Source organism: Polyodon spathula, chromosome 3 (genome assembly GCF_017654505.1).
Source record: "Polyodon spathula isolate WHYD16114869_AA chromosome 3, ASM1765450v1, whole genome shotgun sequence".
Lineage (NCBI taxonomy): Eukaryota > Metazoa > Chordata > Actinopteri > Acipenseriformes > Polyodontidae > Polyodon > Polyodon spathula.
In genome coordinates this window covers 68,822,974-68,850,703 of record NC_054536.1, presented here as the reverse complement: position 1 = coordinate 68,850,703, position 27,730 = coordinate 68,822,974, and positions in this window count along the sequence as shown.

The following is a 27,730-nucleotide window of genomic DNA, read 5'->3' as shown; positions in this document are numbered from 1 at the left end:
TGTGCCAGGTTGAACAGAAATGTGCTTCAAGTCTCTGCTAGTCTGTCCCACCAGTTTTCTCTTGAAATGGCCACATAAAATGGAGGTTAATAAATTGTAGCACAGAAATCAATTTTCTGTGAGTACATTAGGTCTTTATTAGCAGTCCAAAAAAAAAAATCAACCCACCTTATTAATCAGTAGTGTAACCAGTTTATGAATTGAAGGTAACCTGATAAAGTAATTATGTTTTTGTACTAAGCATTCAATAATACATTTTACTACATAAACCATGTTATTTTGGAGGTTGGGTACATCAAACAATGTATTATTTTGGAGGTCGGGGACATCAGAAAATGCATATTTTATGATATTATGTGGCTGATGTAACGATACGTACAAAGTAATTTGTGGCTTCAAAACTCCCATATTGTGGGCAAAATCTGCATTTTGCACGTAATGTGTGGCAGACTAGGGGGAAGAGGAGAAAAAAATGTACTCCATGTGGGGCTAAAGGATTACATTCCCCAGAATGCCATGGGAGGAATTCAGGGTGAGGTGTACCTGGCTCTAATTATGAATGAATGCCACCTGCCTGCAATTAGGAATTTAAACAAGGAGAAATGTTTGTTCAGGGCATTCTCCAATCTGTGTGAAGAGAGAGGCGGTCACTGTGAAGAGACCTGTGTGGTTTATCAAAGGAACTGTGAACCTTTTTGTTTTTATGTGTTTATAATGTGTTATTTTTTTTTATTTTTTTTAAATCAGTAAACAGCTTAGCCATCTGATTTTAGTTAGGTTATAAAGAAAAAGCAGTTTAGTTAGTACTCTGTGTGGGAGTTAGGTTTTGTTTTGATTATGTTCTTTTATTTCTGTAATTTTAATAAAATCACACAAGTGCCTAAACACTTCAAATCTCTTGTCTGGGTCTGTCTTTAAGGGGCTACAAACCTTAAATTAAGTGAAATATTTTACAAATAAGATGTAAGGATTTTGTGTTGCATTTGGGCAATTGCTGGCCCTCCAAAAACTTTGCACCTCATCTAATAATGTGCACACCACTGTAGATGTGAGAATTAAGAGCTGCATAAACCCAAACACCTTCAGAGACCTGTCATTCACCACAGGATGGCTGCTGTGGTACACTTCCTGATGCTGCGACAGTTGGCTCTTGTTGAGGACAGGCAGGAAAACCGTAGGAGGAGAAAGGCAAGAGGGGCAGACCCTGCATCTTCAAACCCAGGGCCACTTTGTTTGGGATGCCGGGGGATGCAGTGCTAAGGTACTGTCATCTCACTCCGCAGGCCATCCTCGACCTCAATAGCTGCTTTTCACCTTCATCACCTGGTTGACTGTCCTCCTGGTAACATGGACAGCATTGACTTTCTGCACTATAGAGGACCATATGGCATCTTTGGTAGCATAACTGATTTTGTCTGAGGCTTTTCCAAATAACTCAATTTCATGCCGAGTGACCTTAGCCATAAGGACTCGTAGATCCTCCTCAGAAAACTTTTCTTTACTTTTCCCTGTGCCAAGAAGACTTTGCTGGCCTTCCTCTGACATATCTTTTGGTTTGGTTGGATTTTCGTGCTCAAATCTTATATGCCTTCTTTACTAACTCTCCTCACCTCTGATCTGTAAGTGCAGCCATTAAATAGCCTGATGCACAGGCAGTGCTCATTGCAACCCTCATTATCATGATTACAGCTCATTATTTGTGCGTGTTGAGTCATTTGCATTTCTCCTAAGCTTACATTGGCCACAGTGCAAAATAATTGCATGGCCGTTAAGCAGCAGATGTAAGTGGTACAAAGTTTTACATTTAAGGATCATAAATCTTTAGACTTACAGGCAATCATCCAATGTAAACAATAAAGCAGTGTCTCTCTGTCCCACTGATATGTGTTTAAAAAAAAAAAAAAAAGTGACGGGATCTGAGTAGATGCCAAGTTCCTGCTTCGTCTATTCATTTCCAGTGCACTCTGGGTGATGAAGTCCACTCAGACCTTCAAAACTACATTTGAACTCTTTCTGCCTCTCATTTCATTATTAATTGCATTATATACATTGAACATTCTAAGGCCTATCTGGACCTTCTTTACTTGTAAGGCCATAACCTCTATGACACCACATAGTCCTGGCTAAATTTAAGAATTTCAGTTTTTGCGTGAGATGTACTTACCTGGACTGGACAAGAATAAAAAACACCTGCAATATCATCAGCTAATAACTTAAGGACTATTCTGAAGTATTCATTTCACATTTGCAGGGTTATATAAACACTGCCCTCTTAATGTGTTGATGACATTGATATTGACCTCTGACCTACTGCAATGTGGCTGCCAGAAAGAGGTCATTTTACTTTTTTTTTAGGTTTCTGCTATGTAGAAACAGTACACTTTTTGTGTTATTGTCTTTACACAGCTGCAGTATGGTTTTCTCATTAAGTTTCATTGCAGGTGTTGTCCAGCAAACATAACCTTCTCATTGTTTTAATCTGTAATATTAGTAATACTAACCACATGCTGTGCATTGCATGTCCTAAATTGTGAAACTGCGAAGTTCTATTATCAGTCTTGTCCAATAAAAAAGACCTGTTTTAATCCCTGACCAGATCACATTCTTCTTCAGCTATCCATTTTACCTCATGTTTACTAACCATTTGAGGAGAAATGTCTTTTTTTTTTGTAACCCTAAAACAGTTATTGTTTGTTTTGCAAATGTAATCATATATTGTATTATGTAACATAAAGGCTGCATCTCCCTGTAATTTTCAGTCCAATGGTTAAGAGAACAAAGACTTATAGGAAGGGAATTTTATGAGTGTACTTTGCTTGACGGGAGCTTCCATATCTATGACTGTACAAATCACTTCAAGGAAGTCTTAAAAAGAACAATTAACCTTGTTTAGTATGCCAGTATATCTACTGTATCTAATTGAGTATCTAATCAAAATGAATGAAGTATCAATATAATTAACAAGTATCAGTATATGCTACCAAAATTATTTCTGTTGTGTAAATTAACAAACATTTTATATACAGTATATGCAGTACAAAGTAACTCAGCAAATGAAAATCCAGACTTCCAAATTTGCTGCCACGATTGCAACTAACTCTAGTCAAATACTGAGGTTTTGGCACAGTGATTTACTAAATCTACATGTAAAACATATACCCTTCACCAGAATGCACTTAGGTTTAATCAGGCCTTTTTGGGAATTCACCACTTCATCAAGAATATTACACCAGTAAGCCAGTTGGTTGTTGTATCCATAAAACCAAGCACGGATATGATTTAATGAAGTGGTACGATGAAGGTGATTTCAATTGTATTTAATCCATTTGAAACCGAACGAATCCTTATTAGAGAGTGTGTTCATGCCATATTATTACTGTGAAGTATACATATTACAAATCAATTAATGGATGTGCGCATTACCACTCTTATCACTCAGACAGTAGCTTAAAGTGTCTATCATGGCATTTATAAGACCACCCCATGAGCCAAAATCAATTATTCTTGTGCCATTTTAACAGAAGCAAGAATGATTCACAGACATGTCTTGGCACAAGGAGAATACCACCAAGAATGTCTTTTTACCAAACTGCACAAGATGAGCAAGATACTTCATAACAGCCTGTAAAGATATCTCTACAGTCCGCAATTATATCTGTAGGTATTTCCTGTGAAAGGAGTATGGTAATATACCGAAGAGACAGCCATGTTTGTAGGCCAGTATGGTGATTTATATTTCTTTTTGGTTCCCAGTCTCTAGTTCTAGCATTACTATTAATTAATTCAGATATATCAATATTAACCCTTAACGGCACATGCTGGTGCATGGGTCTCGCTCATAGAGCACAGTGCCCCCTATTGAGCCACTAACAATGCTACACAGCTGCACTGACCAGGCAAAACCCTATTTGTATTCTGAGACAAGATTGTATGGCTGCAGACAAATGTCTTTAGCATGTGGCATACAAGGTGACCTAGGAGTTTATTATGGTAAACTTGACATGCACTATGGTCCCCATCTTTAAAAAATCAGTATGTTTAACAGAGGGATCACAGCAAAGCACTTTAACTTGAAGACAGTATCATTCCATACTGAACACTTATTGCTTCTGACAGAGCACAGAGAGGACTCAGAACAGTTGCTAGCTCTCATATGCCCACAGCATCTTTTTGAAAATAACTAACACTGACGGTTGCTGGGTTAAATTGAATTGGGTGTTTTGCAGTGATCTTCTCTCTTTCTCTCTCGCTCTCGCGCTCGCTGTTCGCCATTTGAAATGACGGGTAAGTAAAGTATTAAGTATCTTTTCAATACAGTATATCTAAGTCCAGTGTCATCACTAAATACATACATAGTTTACCACCAAGTTATTTAAATACTGAATGTGACTCTAATCCTAATTAGAGGGCAATCATGTCTAGTGGTTGACCACTTAAAGCAGTACTCATTACAAAGGATATACACATTTTACTAAGGTTATTTTTTTTTTAAAGTGTACGGTAGAGCATACAGTGAACTCCAGTGTGGGTTACCTGACAATCTTTGGTGGTTTCACTTGGGTCCAAAATCCAAAAAAAAAAAAGTCAGTGGTTTAAATAGTAGTAAAAAGCACTAGGTTATTGAGTCTATTATTAATCTCCCTGGGTGTTCCAGTGGTAGAGTAAATGCACACTTTTCCACATAACTTTCTTGTGTGTAACAAGAACATTTTGTTTCAGTAAAAGTGAAAGACATGTCATTTAAAGTTAAAACTTAGTTATGAAAATGTAATATAAAAAGTTTGTATTTAAAAGTTGTATCAAAGCTCTAACCGACGTTACTGTCTGTAGGTAAATAGGTAGGCATCATCATTGTCTTAACACATTGAGGTAGTAATGGTGGGGTAGAAAATGGAACTTGACTGTTTCTAGTGGTGTAATGTGCTCATGTGTATTTTTCTGAGCTTTTCTGCACAATGATTCTGTGGTTGCTATTCTGCTATTGAAAATACAGTGTATATTATCATATATATAATATATATAATATATATATACTATATTTTATATATTATATATATCGATATATATATATATATCATATATATATATATATGACAGTGTATATACGACACACATGTTTTGGCTTTTACTTTGTTTAGTTGTCAGCATAAACACCTGCACAGTCGTATTTGTGGATGGACGTTTAAGACAAAAGCTCTTCAGCTGTGTAGAAAGAAAGGTAAACACAATGCAGTAAACTTGTAATCTTTAAGAACTATGTGCATGATGTCACAATTGTCAGAATTGTCTCATATACAGTATATTTACCATAATATATAATACAAAGAAAATAACAGGTGACAAGTATTTATGTATCTGATGTAAAAGACAAGAGTAAAACCTACTGTATTACACAATTTTCCAAGTGATGTACAATGTAAAAATAAAGATATAAATGAAATCATCTGATTTTTTTTTTTTTTTAAATGATCCCTTGGAGACATTTTCATTTCTAGGACATCTTTCCAGGTGCTTTTATTGCTGTAAAAAAGGGGAACACCCCATCTTTTAACCTTACTGCAAATTTGAAATTTAAATTAACAATTTCAAATGCAACTGTCTAGACTGCTATCCACATGTGACACCGTTCAGTTGGTTTTATTAACTATTCACTTTGAAGTCGGGAGACCCATGCTGGCCTTTCAGCGAGCTGGCCAGCCATCCCTTCCCTTTATTAGGAGTGATGACTACCGCTCACTCACTGCGCTCAATTTTAATTGAGAATTCCTTTTGATTCCTAACAAGGAATTTTTTTTTTCTTTCTGCTCAAATATTCTGCTTTGCATGTTGGGGGTAAAGGATCTGCCCTCATGAATGTAAGAAAATAGATGGGCAGCAATTAGGATGCCCATCCCTCCTGGATTTTATAGGTCTGCCTTAACCAGAATAATGCATTTCTTTTCTATCCAAGCCTATTATATAAGCAGTTATGGAAGATGCATCACAGTTCAAGTTACTACTTTTGGTCTGTGTTCCCGTCAGACTTTTTGTTTGGCAAATTGGTTGTCTCTTTTGCCAAGCCACCCCTTGACCACCCCAATAACTGCTCCAGTGGTATCCCCTGACCCTTTTCTTCCCACCCCATCGTGTCATATTGAACAGCACAATGATTCATGATGTGGGATGTCGGTTAATGTTAAACATATATACTGTAAATACATAGTAGTTTGTGTTTTATGGTTACTAGTGGAAGGACACGGTAGGATTACCAACTTACAGTATGAATAACCATTATTTCGTGTCTAGAATTATATCTTTGGAACAAAAGCCATAAAAAAAAAAAAGATAGGAATAACACTATGTCCTCACACATCATTCTTGATGATTCTTCTGTGTGTTTTTTTCTTCTTTCTCCCCCACTCCCAGTGGTTTGTGACTTTATTTATTTGAAAAAATGTGTCCCTTAGTGCTATGATAAATCTTGAGTTGTTTTAAGATTTTCCTCACACAATTATAATTACTGGTCACGTGCAAAGTATGACAGCATATGCAAAGACGGCAATACTGCAGGGAACCAATGCAGTGTGTCAATTGTAGAGAGCGGTTAGTGCCAACTGAGTTGAAAGGTCAAAGTGTCATATGACATTTTAGTATGAGAAAATACATTGGGCAGTAAGTTAAGCTGTGTTTCCACTGCTGCAAAACTGGTTATGGACACTCAGGAATATCATTCCACCTTTTCTTAATCTCCTCCACCATTTTATTAATAATGTCTACACTCTAAGAAGGCTCTCGTTAGAACCTTGCTTTGCCACTGTGGAGAGACCTTTTTAGGTGCTTCTAAGAACCTTTTTTACATGGATTCTATATGCTCTATTTGCAGACTTTCTGTTTTGTCATGTAAGCTATGAAACATGTATTGAAAATTGGAGTTTGCCAAACAGTACGGTACTGGTATTATAAACCGTAACAAACTGACTTGATCAGAAGGGTTGAAAAATTAGTTCTTTGCCAAATTTTGTTAAATATTTCTTTGTTCTTGTCGTCTCTTTGCTGCAGACAAGTCTCCCACATTACCTGGCCTTGTATATAGCCTATTGTCTGACTGCGGCAAATTAACACCTGCTTTTCAGAGTTCTTAAAATAATCAAGCAAATACAAGGCCTGCAACTACTGGCAGCTTTAATAAATTAGAGAGAATATTTAATAGACCTCATTTGCAAAATACCCTCACAAATTTTAGTGGTTTTGTTCAGAAACTTCCCAGAATTACATATGCATATACAGAATTAAATATGCATCAAGGGCTAAAGCGTACAGAAATATTGCCCACGCAAATCACATATTAATTGCACGTTTATGCCATTGCGTGTATCTTATAAATCCCATCCAAAAGTTCAGAACCCTCAGCGCCCATTTTACAGTCGTAAAACATGCGCAATCCTTTTATAAATTTGGGCCTCAGTGAGCATGCTGTTCCAATAAGTGCTACCCCTTTCCTCTGTAAGCTGTTTTTATTATGCCTCAGCAAACATTTTCAGGGTAGGTTTTGAGTACAAAGGGCTCAAAACTGGAAAACAGGTGCTAAGGGTCAAAGATCTTAAACTTTTGACACATGAGTGCAGCATCATTTCTAATTCTCAGCACAGGTTTCTAATTAATTACATTTGGGCCTATCTGCTAGTGGAAACAAGTATTATTTATAAAATGCTCAAAAGCGCCACAGTCTACAAGAATGAATCTGAGCATGACAACTTGGATCAGTGAAAAACTACCTTTACAGTTCACACACAGCCAGCAGTGGATTTTGTATAAAACCATATTAACAATAGGGGACATTAATACATATTAAATGGAACAATAGATCTCAGACAGATTGTAAACATAATAAAAAGGTAAGGAAAATATACAAACTCCAATAAATGTTCTACTTTAATGGGTGACTTCACAGAACAAAATGACACCAATCTTGGACAATGAATGCTACCTAAGGGAACTGTTCATCTGTAATTTTTCTTTTTTTTTTTTTTTAAATGAGATATTATTTACCCATTACTGTGCAACGTATTATTTACCCATCACTGTATTTCTGATGTTTTACATATTTTTTTTTACCCCAATGGTGTCTTGTTCAGTCTGTGGCATATACTATTTTAAGTCAAGGGCTGCACAACTTAGCTTAATTATTTTAACAATTACACAGCACTGCCTCTAATGGAGAAACCTTGTTCTAACATAAAAATTTTAAAAATCTATTTTTTGAGCCATCAAAAATAATTTCAAACCAGACCTACACAGCGAGGAAATAGACCTGAAAATCAAATTAATACTTAGACAACAAGACCTTGGCTCCCAACCACAGTAAATCCCTTTCATTATTAGAACACAAACCTAATTACAGTGCCATATAGCAAGCAAAAAGCGTGGCCTCCTAGGGCAGTGTTATCTAAAGGTAGGTGGAATGCTATTTTGAACTCCTTCTTTGGAATGAAATGGTTGTCAAGTGAAATGCTTTTACTTTAAATTCTCCAGATGTCACTCCATTTTTCTTGGCTGTTACGATATTCCAATGGAATAAAATGACACTTCACTCTTTGCGATCAGAAATCATTAGATCATACAAAATGTGATTTGGTTGACAACAAAGGACCTATTTTCATTTTTACTGCAGTTAGTGATTTGAAGACTGTGTCTTAGGTCTTGAAACTGAGCCCCAACCATGCCCCCAACTTCCTTTCAGCAGTATGCATTCACTGCTTCCTGTCCCCTAAAGGATGTGGATTCTGCTTTTGATGTTTTGTTTTTTTTTCTCTCTGCTACCTCTCTGTCTGCGTCTTGCTGGCTGTTTCCCTAAGGAAGGCAGGCCCATTATGCAGCCCAAGCACACCAGGCAATTGAGTTCTACTTCAAAGGGCAAAGGTTTGACTTACTTCCCAGGAGGTGCAAGACCAGCAGGCCAAACATTGGATATAAAGTTATTATAACAGTAAGAATTAACTTCAATAATAATAAGAAAAAAAGTAAAATCTGTATGAGAGGTTGCTCTTTGTCACTTTTGAGACTGTGTTCATCTTGAAACATCAGTTATTTGTGAAGTCTTTGATATAGAAGGAACTGCAAAACGAGTGCTTACTCCCAACCCTCTGTCATACCTCTTATCTTGCCCTTTGTGACTTGCAAATAGAGATGCAGCTTTTATATATTGCATAATACATGCCAGCGATCTATTTGCATGATAAATTACCTTGTTATCTAAGGGAAAGCTCATTAACAAAAAAGTTAATGATAAATGTTGCCATTTGTTTCATTATTTTTTTGTCCGGCCCCTGTGTGTAAATGCCTTTGGGCATGTATGTCAAGTTAACAAAAGACTGTGACCTCTATTTTTAATGTGGTGCTGATCTCATGTGAATATACATGTGATTTTCAAACTTAATTATGCCTTTTTTTTTTAACAAATGTATGCTCTAATAAATAACAATGACCTTCAGTCTGAATTTAATATGTCCAGTCTTAAAGAAATTTTAATAAATTCCTTATGGAACATGCAACCATAATACATACATTTATGTACATACAAATTCAATTAACCTAAATCTCTAAAATCTTGAAAACTGTAATATATTATTTCACCAGATTAGCAGAATGCAATCCCCTAATCATGACTGATATGACATTCTGGTCAAGCTAAGGCAATTGATTTCTGTGCATTAGCCAAGCATCCTATAGTTAATCTTCATTACAGTTACATGTCTATATGGTGTCGCATGATACAGTTGTCACTGAGTGTAATTAGAATAAATTAAAAACACAGCAGCGTGCTATCTCTGGTAGTGTTTGTTAAAATGCACTTTCAGTATTATTTATGTAAGGGTAATACATCGGTATCAGTCTGATGGGTGTATGGGGTTCATTGGGCTAAATCACTAGCCTTTCATGTCTTTAACATTTGAAGGGCTGGTTCAGGCCACTAGTGAAATGAGTCTGGTGGCAGCTTAAGACGAAGATTAAATTCACAGTTATATTAAAAAAAAAAAAAAAAAAAAAAAAAGTTACAGAAATGAGAAGCAAAATACCTGAGTGGCAGTTTGTGCTATAATAGTGGTTTTGCACATTAGGTTTATTTCTTCCTAAGATATGTGCCTGGAAAAATACAGAGACTAGCAGGCTACAATATCAGTGGACAATATCATGTAGGAATGTTGTTTGAAAGCTAGTAGTTTTGCTGTCAATTACTGTTGATTGCTATGTGTTATAATCTTGCTTGGACAGTTGAACAGTTCTCTATTGTATAGTCTTCTCAGAGTAGTTAATTGCTACACTAATTACCACTTGGTCCTGCTAAAATAATAAACTGCTTCTGTATACTAGCAGTACAAATAAAGACTTGATAGTACCATGTTTTATTTTTTATTTATTTATTTAACTACTTGGATTGTCTAACTTACTGAAACCAAGTAACTTAATTTATTTTAACAGTCAAACAGTAGGCCAGTGACAATTTAGTAAATCAGAACTACATTTCCCATCATCCTCTTGCTCATATATGTAATTGAGATGGATTTACCAGTGACTGTCCGTGCACAGCTCTTGCATGCGTATTTGGGAGGATGGCAGCAGGGTGTCTTTCCGCACCAACCCTGCTTTCCTCCCTAAGGTGATCACAGCCTTCCACATTAATCAGTCTGTGGAACCGGAGTCCTTCCATCCACCCCCGTTTTCTTCAACAGAGGATGAGAGATTGAATTTCCTCTGCCCAGTGTGGGCTTCGAGATGGTACGTGGATAGGACAAGAGCTCTGCGTCAGTCTGACCAGCTCCTTGTCTGTCACGGGACACAGAACCTAGGACAGCCCCTCTCTAAGCAACGTCTGCATATGATGGTGCTGGCTTGCCCCCACCTGGGAGGGTAGCTACACACTCCACTAGAGGGTTGGCTACATCTTGGGCCTTTTTCAGAGGGGCATTGCTGTCTGATATTTGTACTGCGGCTAGCTGGGCTACGCCGCATACTTTCTCCAGGTTCTACTGCCTTAATGTGGTAGATCCTGCCCTGCCTTCGCAAGGTACGAGGTCCTTGAGGGTGTAAGCTCACACCGCTAACCCTTGGTTTATGCGGTCCTGATGCGTCCCTCATATGCTGCCATTCCTTCTCCATCGTGACGGCTCTGGTATACATTATCCCATACATAACGTCATTGGTGGTCATCTTTGAATTGAAAGGGAACGTTAGGTTACTTGCCGTAACCCTGGTTCCCTGAAAGAGAAGATGACCACCAACCGCAAGGTCGCATCAGTTGCCCTCATGGGATCAATGGAAAAAGAGAAATGGCTTCCTCAGAATGACAGTTTTAATCCCTCCATGGGCGGGACCGAGTATGTCATCCCAGGAAGGGGCCTATTGGCAGCTCTGGTATAGAGAGCTCAGCGATACCTACCCAATGGGCAGATATATCCCATACATAATGTCGTGGTGGTCATCTTCTCTTTCAGGGAACCAGGGTTACGGTAAGTAACCTAAAGTTCCCTGAAACAACCTAATAGAAGTGAACCCACCTACTATACCAGCTCTTACCCTTAAGTAAAATGTAGATTTTTTTTTTGTGTGTTTTAATATTCCTTTAATTTGCATACACTAATGAGTATATAGTAAATAACTTTTTTATTGTCTTGAGAACTTGTATTCTGCCAAATCTTAACATAATGTTCTGTACTGAGACCTTACAAACCTGGTTTGATGCTTGACTTATTAATGTTTGCCTACAGCTATGAATAACAGGCAAACGTAAACACACTTGCAGAATGACTGCTAATGCAAAGCAATATTTTTGATTGTTCTAATTGCTGCAAACATTTTAATCTATGTTCCTTAGAAATGTTAGAGAACCTCTTTACGAATAACAACCATTTACAGAATACACGGCAGATAAGAGCCACCAGAAGCTTTCTCAAGGAGTTTTGTTTGATTTGTACGCTGCCATTGCCAAATTATGTAATTATGGATAAATAGTTAAGGTGTGGTGTACTGTCATATTCACAGTGTTTTTAATTTAAAATGACAAGTAATGTAGCATAAAATGCAGGCTTGCTAAAAAAATAATTAAATAAACCACAACAAACGGTCACGCTTTATTTTAAGGGATTTATTTTTTTTTGTTTATTAACTGTTAACAAACAGCTAATAAACATGTTAATGTACGTTATTTATTCTCCGTTAACTGTAGGCCAACTAAAACTGCAAACACCAGAGCCCCATGGATGATCATTCAAACACCCAAGCTCTATGGATGATCAATATCCATTTGATCATATGCTTGAAATCAGCTGATTGTTACTGTAGTAATGTTTAGCAAATTAAATCAGGTTTTTATTAACCATAACCCTAACTCTAACCCTTAGCTAAAATTAACAATATCTGTCAACAGTTAATAAACTACATTTTTTTTTTTAAAAATCCCTTAAAATAATGCATGACCCAATAAACTTAAAAAAAAAAATAGCAATATAGGAAAAACAGGTTTATTGGGATTATTCAAATAAGGTGGTCATAGAAAACATTCAAATATTGTAATTCATTTTCAGTTTGCAATTGTACAAAGTTGTTGTTAAACTAGCATTTGTGCAGTGTGGAGAATGTAACCACTACAGAGCAATGAAACTTGAAGGTGGAGGCTCAAAATGATTGGCCTCAGGGTTTCTGAAGCCCTACACATACATTGATGTGTACTCCCGTTTACATACAGAAAACATTAGGAATTATCATAGACTTTTTTTTTTTTTTTTTCCAATGGCTACACAGAAAAAAAGTCCTTTTGGACATGCTGGCCTATACCCTCCAGGGGCTGGTAGCTCACCTGCGTCCAGCTCCTTTTTTCTCCCCTTTTAAATAACAAAGCACAATAGTTTTTTCGATTTACACTTACAGTGCATGGGAGGTTATCCAACTGTTTTATATGTTTTATCATAAAACTCTTCTGTTCTTATTCTAGAGAAATTAAACAAATATATTTATTTATGTATTTATTCTTATTTAAGTCCATTATCCTTGGTATTTTTTAAATCCATCATTTGTCTGTTTTCTACTTAATTTCCTACTCTGTGTGTGTGTCTGTCCAGAGTCATCAGTAATGTAGACAAAGAACGAATGTAAACATTACTGTCAATCTCTGTCTTAAAGAAAAAAACAGAAACAGGGTGAAATTAATTCTAGAAGTAATTGTAAACCAATTAAGCATTAATATATGCTGCAGTGCGCAGTACCTGCTTGATAACCGACTATGGCAACAGTTAAGTATCCCTAGCCAAAGACAAGGGCAGTTACCCCAAGTTCAGTTATCTATTAGGAAATATCTGCCTCAAGGAATTTAAACACTTCATTTTGTGGGCAAGAAGATATAAGGTCCACTCTACCCAGAACATGATTGGCTAATCTGTGAGGTTTATAATATTGTTAGTGCTTATCATTAACATCCAATACTTTATTGAAGCAATGACACCTAGTTGTTATTTTCATCTACTCAACAAACATCCAGCACGTAATACAGATGTAACTACATACTATAAAGTATAACTGTGATGGTGTACTGTAGTGTTTACTTAGCTTGAGAGCCCTAATGCTCATTTTATCCACACTTAGATAACTGTAGTTAATTATGTAAGTGTATAAGCTTTTTAAATTATAATTGTTTCCCTAGTACAGAACAGGAAAATAAATGTTTAGAATCCTGGCAGCACCCATATCTGCTAATCAGACTCACGTTGTCAGTCCACATGGTAATATATCATTCTTAGCAAGTCCTAAGAGTATATGTTTTGGGAAGGGGTTGGCCCTGACCCTGACACTGACCCTGACCAAAGGTCAAATTCATGACCTCTCAACCCAAAGGAGCCAGTGCTAACAACTAAGCCATTTGCTTGGCCTCTGTACAGGCCAGACTTGCACAAAATGCCTTGTTTTCCATGACAAAACCCTTTGTTTGTAGTTATCTCCACTTCAACTTTGGTCTAACAATAGTGTTTTGAGTCAGTGTTCACTAATGCAATTATACATTGGACTACAAGTTTGTGGCAAATGTGTGTTATACCAAGTATTGGTATGGTTAATAACATACAGCTGTTCAGCAGAAAAAAATGTTGCTCAGAGTTGAAGGGGGGCAGGAAAGTATCATGTTCAAATGGTTTCTTGTACTGCATTGGAACTGATAACAAATCCAAGGTCAAGAAAAATATTTCCCCGTCTCACTTAAATTGTGGAGTTATTTGTGCCACCAGTTTCATAAGCTAATGTTTTTCTTTTGTTGTGCCAGATATAATCATAGTGTTCATATGCTACCCACACCAATTTTTCCCTGATCCACCCATGTCATATCTTTGTAAAGCAAGAGGTTTCTCATTTTCAGTTTTGAGCTCTGCAGCTGTGCTGTTCTGTACAGGAAATATTTATTAGACACAGATAAGTAGCTGTTTGAAGTTAGAAAACAAAAGAACACCCCACAGCCCACACATTTGTCTATGAAACAGGTGTTTAAAAAATGTTGTTAATTTCAAGGGAGATTACCCTATAATAACGTTACCAAAATTCTAGCTATATTAGCCACTGCACAGAATGTTTGTCTGTCTGTGTATATGTATATCCTGCACGCTTTTGTTCTAGGCCCACTGACCTTCAGTTGGTCTGAGCTGTTGAACAATTGTTGTGTGACAGAGCATCCTCGGACATTCAAATTGGGGTGTGTGGCAGGGCAGAAAAGCCCTGTGTGTAAGTAGGGGGCAGAGCAAAGCCCTGCTGATGAGGGTGTTTATTGGGAACAGGGGGAATGTATTGTTATGATTTATCAATGTATTGTTAATGTTTATTTAAACGGGTGATGTGTTGGTATGGTTGAATGTATTTTGTGTTCACTTAGAAACAAGTGTTTTGCTTGTTATTGTTTGGCAGCCTTAATGGGGTTAAAGCCCCATCCCACTAAACTGGCGTAGAATGTGAACATCTCCAGATTGATTAATTTATTTGTAAAGAGGTTGCAGTAAACAAACTGCATTATAGGATCGGCGAAGGCTACTGCCCAGCTTGACCTAGGTTTTGTGTTTGTTGTATGTGTTCGTGATTTGTTTGGTCTAAATATTTCTTTTGCTCTGTGAGCATGTTGTTTTTTGTTTATTTTTAAGTACCTGCCTCTGTGTCAGCTTCCTGGTATGGGCGCATCACCACTCGAGCCAACATGTCACAGGGAGATAATCAGTGTTAAATAATTGGGTGCTCTAAATTTAAAAATTACAAATAACCATGTTTTTACCACAATTACCATAAGCAGTGCACGAAGACAATAGATTTATTGAATATCCAGGCCTGTGCATGACACAGCGCCTTCTTTACTGAATGCCAAGTGTGAGCAAGCAAGGCTCTCCTATAGGTAGTCAAGTAAGTATGCACCCTTCAGTCATAATGATTTTTCTCCCAAGGCTGCATCAAAAGTATGAGAATAAGGTGCTTTAGCATTTTTTTCAGGAAAACAGTTTGTCAGAAATGAACAGAAATATAAAAGGCACTAGTTCTTTTCAACGGAAGCATAAGAACATAAGAACATAAGAAAGTTTACAAACGAGAGGAGGCCATTCGGCCCATCTTGCTCGTTTGGTTGTTAGTAGCTTATTGATCCCAGAATCTCATCAAGCAGCTTCTTGAAGGATCCCAGGGTGTCAGCTTCAACAACATTACTGGGGAGTTGATTCCAGACCCTCACAATTCTCTGTGTAAAAAAGTGTCTCCTATTTTCTGTTCTGAATGCCCCTTTTTCTAAACTCCATTTGTGACCCCTGGTCCTTGTTTCTTTTTTCAGGCTGAAAAAGTCCCTTGCGTCGACACTGTCAATACCTTTTAGAATTTTGAATGCTTGAATTAGGTCGCCACGTAGTCTTCTTTGTTCAAGACTGAACAGATTCAATTCTTTTAGCCTGTCTGCATATGACATGCCTTTTAAGCCCGGAATAATTCTGGTCGCTCTTCTTTGCACTCTTTCTAGAGCAGCAATATCTTTTTTATAGCGAGGTGACCAGAACTGCACACAATATTCAAGATGAGGTCTTACAAGTGCATTGTACAGTTTTAACATTACTTCCCTTGATTTAAATTCAACACTTTTCACAATGTATCCGAGCATCTTGTTAGCCTTTTTTATAGCTTCCCCACATTGCCTAGATGAAGACATTTCTGAGTCAACAAAAACTCCTAGGTCTTTTTCATAGATTCCTTCTCCAATTTCAATATCTCCCATATGATATTTATAATGTACATTTTTATTTCCTGCGTGCAGTACCTTACACTTTTCTCTATTAAATGTCATTTGCCATGTGTCTGCCCAGTTCTGAATCTTGTCTAGATCATTTTGAATGACCTTTGCTGCTGCAACAGTGTTTGCCACTCCTCCTACTTTTGTGTCGTCTGCAAATTTAACAAGTTTGCTTACTATACCAGAATCTAAATCATTAATGTAGATTAGGAATAGCAGAGGACCTAATACTGATCCCTGTGGTACACCGCTGGTTACCACACTCCATTCTGGAACAACTACCTGCAAGCTGTGCAGGTAGTTGTTCGGTGAATGCTGCAGCTCTCTTACAGTAGCACTTGCACTATGAATAAAGCCACAAATATAACAGAAGATAGGTAGTACAGTATATATTTATGATATTTGTGAAAAATGTTGGTGGTAACAATCGTTTGATTTCCATGCAAGAGGAAATTGCAATGAAATGACCAAGCTCACTGTGATACTGTGAGCTTCCCCATAGTGCGCTGGAAACTCCTGCCCTGCCACAAGATGATGTGAGGGTAGTTCAGTCTCTATGCACATCCAGTTCTTTGCTTTTCTCTCTTGAGACTGCTTCAAAAGCTGTAGCACCACACAGCCAGCCAATACTTTGTTTGTCATGATAACCATCTCTGCAGTGTGATACACTTGAATTTGATGGTTTCTCACTTTTGTTCTTGTGTACCATGTGTTTATTAGCAACAGATATATTCACTTCATTTGGACCTTGGTTTAAAAAAAATAAATAAATTGCCACATATATTTTCAGTATCATCTAAATTGTTAATCTCACATCTGTGAAGGGAGGCAACTATGAAACTACGACAATAAAATAAGACTGTTAGTTGCAGTGAACATTATGAAGTGAATTGTGTGTTTTGAATCAATAGACAGTGTAGTGTCAGGCTGGATTTTCATTGCATTATTATTTGGCTTGCTGTTGAAGCTGGATATAATTCCTTTTTATCATCAAGGACGGTTGCTCACAGTTTTGTTTGACTAGAGATCCAATTTGATGTCATCATGACCCAGCTGAATGCTTGAGCCTTGTTCTAATTAAAAATCTTATTGTATCCAATTTGTTGCTGTGGCAGGATTACAGTATGCTATCGCACCCTTAGGTCTAATTTAAGGACAGTTTTTCAAATAAAAGGGTCCAGATCTTGTTTGGTCTTATTGTTTAACTAGTGAATTTTGGAGGAGTTATTTACAGAGAACATGTTACTCAAACTTGATGTTACTTTTCGAATAACATTTGTTATGAGATTCTGTCATTCTGTGGTTGTAGGTCATGGTTTCCTCTCTCTCTCCATAAAATATTAACTGTCAACAGCAATACCTATAAACACCATAGCGTATGAGTTCTTGCTTCAAATTTCTCGTACTGAGCAACCTAACACACGTTTACTTTGGTGGCACCAAACCTCTTGCAAAAAGTATAGCATAGTGCATCGTTCCTTTAGCATTAGCATGACAGCATGTAAATATCAATCTGCATTGCTTTCTTTTCTGTCCTGCCCATATGGTTAGAAATGCAGTCCTCTTAGGAAAGTCACATTTACCTATTTTTAGAAAGGAATAGTTTCCCCAGGAGAGTTGTCATAGTTGTCAGTAGGGTCCAACTCAGACCAAGACACAAAGCGGTGAAGTGAATTGACCACAGTAAATAAAACTGAGTCTGTATCCAAAACATCCATGAAAGAGTGCATTATTTATTTAATGAAATAGTAAGATACTTTACTGTGAAAAAAAGAAACACCGGTAACGTGTTTTGCATGTAGTAAGCCCCTTTACTGCGTGCTGTGTACACCTACTGTATTCACTAATCAATGGCAGGCAATCTAGCACGTGTATGGAAAAAGTACTGCGTTCGAGTCATTTAAATGTGAATAATGTTAATGGGCAAGGAAAGGAGGTAATAACGAGATACAAATTGAGCACATAGATCATACTAGCCTTATATATAGGGTGTCGGAAAATTAACGATATGACGAATTTTACACAAATAGTGTATTTGACTGCATTTACAGTATTTTAGGTGTTCATTTCAAGCTGTTATCAAGAAAAAGCAGCGCTACAGTAGCTGTATATGGTCCTTGCGTTTGGCAACGTGGTCAAACTGGCTTCATGAGTGGTGAATATCTCATACTGTACAATGACGTAACATACGAGTCAGAGACGAGGAGTTTAAAATGGTTGTTTAGATATTGTTGATGCATTAGTTTGCATGTATGATTAACATTAAAAATGCAGACAGCTGACGAATAAAAAAAAAACTAAATTCATTTAAACAGAAGATCGTGTTCAGAGCTAAGAAAAGTGGACGAATGAAGATGGTGTGATTCTGTTTTGCTCAACTTGTGATGTGTCTTTAGATCATCTATTGATTGACAAGCATCTTGACAGCACAGTGCAGAACAACAAGAAAGTCAAACTTGAAGCTCAGGATAAACAATTACTGAGCAAGCAGGTCACAATCACAGAATTGTTTAAAAAGAGCACAGAAAGTGGAGAAATAATGTAATGTCAACACGTTTGAATTGGTGAAATCCTTTGTGTACCAATACAGCGGCTGGTCGCTGAAATATTACTACATTGTTTAATAAAAATAATTCTGAATTGTGGAGCAGTGCCTAACAGTGACACACTCAGACGTGATTATCTGCCTAAAGTGTATGCAGCACATGAAGAACATTTAAATGGCAAAATGAATGAGTCTGTTTGCGTTGTATGCGACAAGGCCACTGATAAGAACATAAGAAAGTTTACAAACGAGAGGAGGCCATTTGGCATATCTTGCTCGTTCGGTTGTTAGTAGTTTATTGATCCCAGAATCTCATCAAGCAGTTTCTTGAAGGATCCCAGGGTGTCAGCTTCAACAACATTACTGGGGAGTTGGTTCCAGACCCTCACAATTCCAGACCCTCACAATTCTCTGTGTAAAAAAGTGCCTCCTATTTTCTGTCCTGAATGACCCTTGGTCTAATCTCCATTTGTGACCCCTGGTCCTTGTTTCCTTTTTCAGGTCGAAAAAATTCCTTGGGTCGACATTGTCAATGCCTTTTAGAATTTTGAATTCTTGAATCAGGTCGCCATGTAGTCTTCTTTGTTCAAGACTGAATATATTCTTTTAGCCTGTCTGCATATAACATGCCTTTTAAACCCAGAATAATTCTGGTCGCTCTTCTTTGCACTCTTTCTGGAGCAGCAATATCCTTTTTGTAGCGAGGTGACCAGAACTGAACACAATATTCTAGATGAGGTCTTACTAATGCATTGTACAGTTTTAACATTACTTCCCTTGATTTAAATTCAACACTTTTCACAATATATCCGAGCATCTTGTTGGCCTTTTTTTTAGCTTCCCCACATTGTCTAGATGAAGAAATTTCTGTGTCAACATAAACTCCTAGGTCTTTTTCAAAGATTCCTTCTTCAATTTCAGTATCTCCCATATGATATTTATAATGTACATTTTTATTGCCTGCGTACAGTACCATACACTTTTCTCTATTAAATGTAATTTGCCAGGTGTCTGCCCAATTCTGAATCTTTTCTAGATCATTTTTAATGACCTTTGCTATTGCACCAATGTTTGCCACTCCTCCTATTTTTGTGTCGTCTTCAAATTTAACAAGTTTGCTTACTATACCAGAATCTAAGTCATTAATGTAGATTAGGCATCTGTGTTTTGTATATTATTTTCATCCCACAAAGCTTTACAACTGCTAATTCAGAGGAACTTACTGCTTACTTAGTAGATACACTGCAGCTTGCTCTAACCACACAACAGTAGTAGCTCAGGATATCATTAAGACACTCATTGAGAATGGCATTGATTTCAACTGTGTGTCTGCCTTTGTAATAATAGACAATGTAACAGATGGAGAAACACTAGCTGTTTACATTGTTTACATCTATGCTTTTTTATTAATATAATTTTTTTAGGTTGATAGGCTCCAGTGGCATAGATAATATTATATCATTTACTAATTCCCCCCCCCCCCCCCCCACGCTCACTGTGACAAACTCAGAACCGTACTTACCTTTTCTTCTGAGCACCCTCATATACTATAATACAGTGTGTGTAAACCTTGTGCATAATTCCACCTGCTGAATTCCACGCTATGTGACAACTTGCAAATTAATCATTTAGCTTTATTTGTGCATATAATTAGCTTAGTGATTAGAGCTACCGCTGCTTCAATTTTTGCGTGCAGTGTGGCATCCACTGACACGCGATAATTCAGGTCATTTACCGCCATTTACTGAATGAGGTCCAAAATCTGATATACATATACATGGACTGAATATTATCTGTATTTTACTTTGTAAAAGAACGGTCCTATCTGCTGCAAGCAAATTTGGAATAACTGATCCCTAATTGCATATGTGCATTGCATATTCCTGCTATTACTGTACTAATTGTAGCTTGACAAAACATAAAGAAAGATTATAGGCAAAGCAATGCAATGTATATATATATTTTTTTTTAAATGTTGTTTATAAAATAAAGTCATGATAAAATTGCTATTGCAGTTTATGTCCCAACCTTAGTCATGTCATGGGGGCTTGGAATTTCAGCTCCCAGCCTAGAGTAAGATGAGGAAAGGGAAAAAAAAATATTGTGTAGCTCTCAACCCCCTTTTCACAGAGACTCCCTTAGAGAGTGTCACATTGAGCTACTGCCACCAGGGGTTTGACTGCTGAAAAGAAGAATGGAAAAGCACTACATTTGATTCTTAATGAGTTTCAGGGGCACTGTAAAACCTCTTATCATGCCATAGGTCCTTTTTTTTGCAGCTCTTCCACAAAAGTATGCGACTCTTTCACATGCCATGCAGGCACAGTTGCCATGGAAACCATAAAGCAAGCCTAATTCCGTGTATGCCTGAGTAGGTAAGGACAGAGGTCACATGCTGGCATTCAGCTCCCTCTAATCTTTTTCTTTTTTTGTCTTGAGAGGTTCTCCTACTTTAGCTGGTGGCTGAAGGGGTGAAGAGGTTGGAGGCTGCTGTTTGGGGGTGGGTGGGTGGATGTGACATTGAGGTTTCTACATGGAAAATACTGTGATGCTCTTTTCTCCCCCACCCCACCATTGCTTCAAACAGATGTTGCTTTTTTAAACCAATCGCTGAGGGGTCCTTATTACGATGGTAAATTTGGTATTTATTAATATGTGATTTAAAAAAGATAGTGGTTATGTCTGCAACAAAAACAGAGGTAGCATGCCATCATAATTACACATTATCCCTTGAGAAAAATACATTGAAAAAGTCTTGACTTGTATTCAATTTATAGAAATATTTAATGACAACAACTTACCAAATCTTCTATGATTTTTTAATGATATTACTGGAATGTTTCAATTTTACTTAATTTTACATCACCACCCGTGTTAACAGCAAATGTAGCTGGAGAGTTCTACTTGTCATGTTTCCCTTGAGATTCCATCGTAACACAAACATGATTTGTTAATGCGCTGTGCTAAAGTTGTGCCGATACTACTGCAGTAACCTGTAAATGATGATGAGTTTCCAATTTGTCCCAGGAGTGTGACACATTTTGATGCAAGGTATGGCGTACCACGGTTTGAAGTTCCATTTCTAAAATTTAGAAAGTATAGAGGTATTATGATATTATAATTCTAGAAAAAAGAAAATTTGCGTGTCAAAAGTCTTAGTAAACAAAACCTTACAAAATTTTCCTTTGTAAGAATAGAATAAGTAAATGTTTCCCACATTTATAAAACTTGTGGTCAAATTTCACAATGCTTTTTCGGTGCCTTGGCAGGAAAAGACGTACATTATTTTGCTTGAATTATTTGCTTGATAACATCTGAAACCAAATGGGTTTTTTTGTTTTTTTTTTCTTTAACAAAATAAAAAGGTGTCAAATTGCATATGTATTTGTACTGTATATGAAGAGATCCCTGGTATTATTTCCAAAAATGTAAATGTCTAGCACTGGTGTATGTATTCAGGTCAAGCAGATGGTTTTCTGCTTGTTGTACTGGTTCCAGAGATTTTTGCAATGGTTTAGGAGCTGATAAGCTGATCCAAGAAAAAATAGGTCTATTACAAATCCCTAATTACTTAACTGTCACAGATATGTATAATGGTATCAAGTAATATAATTGAAAACACAGTTTACATAAGTGAACCAGCTTCTGCTACAATATTTTTGATCAACACTTTATTCTTCATTTGCATGTTTTACCTTATTTTGACTACAGTGATGCCTGCTTTAAATATGGTATTGTATACCCCAGTTCCAGCCTATACTTGTTTTTTTTGTTTTTTTCTGGCAGCTAAACACAGTGTAGGTTAAGAGGGCATGTGATGCAGTATTTGGAAGGTGGGAGTTTGCTGAACAGGAAATCAATGTACCATAAATTATATCAAAACACCGATACACCCACCTTGCACTATTCTTGTTAGGAAACTCACAGCCACAACTACAGTGCTGAACCAGGAACTGTCCTGGGAAGTCTGGGGTGGCAGGTCACCCATAATCAATCCCAGCTGATGGATCTTCCTGAAGGGGGCTGGATAAACCGCATCAGATATGCTGTACTGGAAATCATGCCAGTTGTAAGGACTCAGTGCCTCATAACTGCTTTCTGTAGTCTTGGTGAATGTGATGTCTGGAATGATTGTAGGACAACTCAACTCTCTGTTACAGTTCTGTCAGTCCACGGATGTTTGTCTATGGATGCATTTACCTTCATAGCTTAACTGTTTTGTATATTTACAATGTTATAATGATACATGAGCATACAGCTTGGACAAATGAACAGATTTGACTGGCTTTGAAAGTAGGTATTGGGTTGGTTGAATACATTAGAATAAGCGCCATTGAGGAATAATCATAAACATACTTTTGTGCTGTGTGCTGGTTGCTGTTCTTCAGTTAGATTTATAGGCTTAAGAGACCCCATCACAGTAAGAAGGATTGAGAACAAACACCTTTGTAATTAAAAAAAAACAAAAAAACTACTGCTTAATTATCAATTCTGAAAATGTATTGAGATACTGTAAGAGCAATGAACTAAATCTTTTTCACCTGGAAAGAGCAATCGTCTTTTAGTTGATGTACCTTTTACTTGATGAACGAGTTTTAGTGAAGCTTTTAGTGAAGCCCAGATGAGAATCACCAAAGGTTACAAATACAGTATTTTTAGCCATGTTGTTGGAAATCTCATCTTACTTTTCTGTGAAGAGCCTTTGACCTTTTGATTTAGAAAATCACAGTACCATACTGTACAGTGCTGTCCTGTTATAAGGCAAGTCTATATCATGTAGAATTGGTTTTGGTAGTTTCCCTTCAAAGCTAAAATACTTCAAAGCTAGAAACATCTAGTATAGTATCTTAACAGTCTCTTAAACTCATGAGTACAGTGTTCAAATGAGTGGGAAAGTATTTCATCATAATATACTTGGAAAGGGAAGGTTTGCATAGGATCTCTGTACAAACCCCTTGCTTTCCCATAACAAGAGCCTTGGCATCTCAGATGTTCATGGAGCTGAAGGGACCTCACTGATAGGTTTAATCTGATGGGTAGTTTTTTCAAAAGCACATCACTCCTACACTGTCAGCATAGATTCCTTTGGTAGAATTCAAACCTTTGAGACTCAGACCTAGAGGTGTGTGTGCAGCCTTCCAGGGACCAGCAAGCTCACACATCCACCATCGTAATTGACAACCAACTAGATGGCTTCAAGGGCCAAAATGACATGGATAATGGAAGCTGCAAATGTACTGTGCAGTTGATGTACCTCTGAGAAATATATTGAGTTAATCTGCTGTAGGGGGAGAGTCCAGAGAGGTTCTACGTTGTCTTGGCCTGCATATTGCCTGGACAATGCTCCATCCATAACCTGTTTTGTGTTTTAATAAGCATAAAGAGCTGACAAAGAGGTCACATTGTTTAAGCTTGGAGATGTAGTTAGAAAAAATGTATTGTTGATGCTTTATGAAATGGGAGTGGACATATTTGATGCTTTTCAATTTGTTTTGATATAAAGTCTGTGAAAGTTTAGTATTAAGAAGAAATTGATATTAAAGATCTCTTTTTTTGACATTTTGGTCTTCCGTTGTGTTCATAAACTGTAAAAATCCTGTATATATAGATCACTTAGAAGATTTGCCATGTTGCTTTAAAGCAGTGATTTTCTAAACTTTTTGTACTGAAACATCCTTTACCATTCCCATTTAGTGATTCATGAAAACATAAATATCTAGTTATTTGCTATTGCTGTTGCCCTTTGCTTGTATTATAATAGTATACCATTTATTTTGTTCAAGTACACCTACTGCTTTCTTAGTTGCATAAGCCCTTGCAGCTCACAACAGTGTGGGTCATATTTATAAACAAATAAAAAATGTGTGAATCAGTAAACAGAGAATGCCATGGCTGAGGACATTAACTTTCACAGACTTTATATCAAAACAAATTGAAAAGCATCAAATATGTCCACTCCCATTTCATAAAGCATCAACAATACATTCTTTCTAACTACATCTCCAAGCTTAAACAATTAGATTAAACAAAAGATTACACAAGCTATATAATTATATTAATAACAATATATATAATATATATATATATATATATATATATATATATATATATATATATACACACACACACACACACAAACACACACACACACAGATGTATACTGTGCATTCCATCCAAACCTTAGCTGAACCAAAAGTAGACCACAGCATTATCAGCAATGGCAACATTACAGATTTGAATCAAATACTGCACAGTGATTCTGATACAACATCACACTATGTTACACTGATATGGTACTGGTATAGACTGACAATGTGTATTGGTTCATTTTGTACATTATGATGTCAAGTAATACTATTGAAACAATGTCTCACACCCTGGGTACAGAACCTGGTAGTGTCACTGAATTGCCTTTTAGGGTGTAATATTGTATTCTGCTTATGGAAAGTACATTTGTCAAACAAGCTTGCAAAGACCATTGTAAATGTTGCTTTTGTGGATGTCGGGTTAAAAATCACAAGCTGTTTCGAGCACATTTTGGCTGGTAAATAACAATTTATCACCTTAGAAAGTAGGTTGGACCTTTAGAAACTCTTGGAACAGAAGTTCACAAAAGTGTGTAAGAATACACAGTTCTTTATGTATGATTTATTTGTCCTTCTTTTGAAATGTATTAGTTCTTCTACTATGTGTTTTGACAGCTGCACAGCAATTCTGCAATATCAAAGTGTTGCTTATTTTCCTAAACAAAATAAGTCTGCGCTTAACAGCAAGGTGAGTTTTATTAAATCTCCATGAAAGGTCTTTCCGGTTTCTGAGATAATTATAAATTATTTGCAGTTCTGTGATTGCTAAAGAGAACAGTGCAAAGTCAGGGAGAGTATAATAATTTCAGAGGAGAAACTTCCCCCAGGGTTGCATTTTCAGATGAAATTACCTGACAGTCGTTGACATCACCTACCCCCCAGCCAACAATCACTAAAAGGACAACTGCCCCCTGCTTTAATGTTTTTTAGCGATCCATAAAAGTTACGTTTTTTGTATTTTTATTTTTTATGTGTGTAGGCACATCACAGAATTGGCTCTGCCAGTGGTTGGGCTTCATTGTCCCTGTAGTGCTTGTTAAAATTGAAACCCGCTGCCACACATTTTAAGAGGAATACAGCAAGTTTCAAACCCTAAAGGCTTGATGTCTAATACTGAGGGGTCAGGTCCCCAACCGCCTACTGGTTGGCTGGGCTTGAATTCCAGGTAGCAGGGTGTGTTGAATTAAAGTGGGTTTCCTTCTTCCAAAGGTTTCTTTGTGGATGTAGTAAGTGGTTTTCTTCTGACTGTGAGGGAAAGCAGCATGTATGGAACTGTGTCAGGGCATAAGCCCCACTGGTGTAAATAGTGTGTGCAGCAATGTCAGTTTGGCAGGAATGCAGTTAAATCTGTCCCTGCCAGCAATCGCAGGTGTGGCCATTCCCTAATTAGGTAATTGAGTGCTAATTGGGGAGTCACCACATGTATAAAAAGGAAGCAAAATCCTTTGTTTGTTGGATTCAGTGAGTGAGTGAGTGAATGAATGAATGAATGAATGAGCCAATATTGTATTGAAAAGTTTACAGTGAAGGGGAATACCCAGCCTGTATGTTTTTGAAAACTTTGCAATGAAGGGGAATACCCAGCCTGTATTGTATTGTTTTGTTTGAAAATTTGTTTTGGCCATTGTGCGGTGTATATTTGTTCCTGTAGCCAGCCTGGGCCATGATGATACCCTGTCACTGGAACATACATAGAAAGCCTTTGGCAGTACAGGCGACTGTGTAAATTCCTAAGAATGTTTGTTTCTGTTTTTACATGCTGTAGTGAGTTTGGGGTTCAATAACTAGTTTAATCTCTCAGTCTCATTGTTGACTGTGCTTCTGCTATGGATTAGAGCATCTGCATCACATGCTGTCATTCTGACTCAACATGGAGTTTGTAGTGTGCAAGGTATATTTGTATTTGGAGTAGTTTAAATTATAATAATAAAATACCTTATTTGAATTCATGTAATGTAGGACCCACCTTGATCGAAATAATCATACTAGACAACGTTTCCAGTTAATACAAAGAAACAGTTTTATTAGAAAAATGTAGGGGGAACAATTAAACTAAAATAATACAGAAGGGAAAAATTAACTAAACTAAACAGTACAGAAAAGAAAGTTTAAACAACAACACCCCCCCACTCCCGCTGGTTGACCAGCGATCCAACTCAATCTATGGGAGACTCCCTTAAAGGTTACAACTGCATTCCTGACAGCTATTTAAGATGAAGGTTAGTCTTAACAGGGGTATCGTTAGTAACACAAATATTTACTTTTGTTAATATTTGATAATCAAAGCATCGTTAAATCAGTCTCATATACAGTGCCTTGCAAAAGTATTCAGATCCCTGACCAATTCTCTCATATTACTGAATTACAAATGGTACATTAGAATTTCGTTCTGTTTGATATTTTATTTTTAAACACTGAAACTCAGAATCAGTTATTGTAAGGTGACATTGGTTTTATGTTGGGAAATATTTTTAAGAAAAATAAAAAACTGAAATATCTTGCTTGCATAAGTATTCAACCTCTGTGCTGTGGAAGCTCCCAGTTTGCACCGATGAAAGAAATTGCCCTAACGAGGACACAATTACCTTACCATTGGCCTCCACCTGTGAACCATTAAAGTTGCTGTCACATTTTCTGTATAAAAACCCCACTGTTGAAGGATCATTGGTAAGGCTGTGAATCTGAAGGAAAATGAAGACCAAAAAGCATTCTACAGAAGTTAGAGATAAAGTAATACAAATGCATAGATTAGGGAAAGGGTACAAAATAATATCCAAGTGTTGGATATCCCAGTGAGCACAGTTGGATCAATAATCAGGAAGTGGAAGCTGC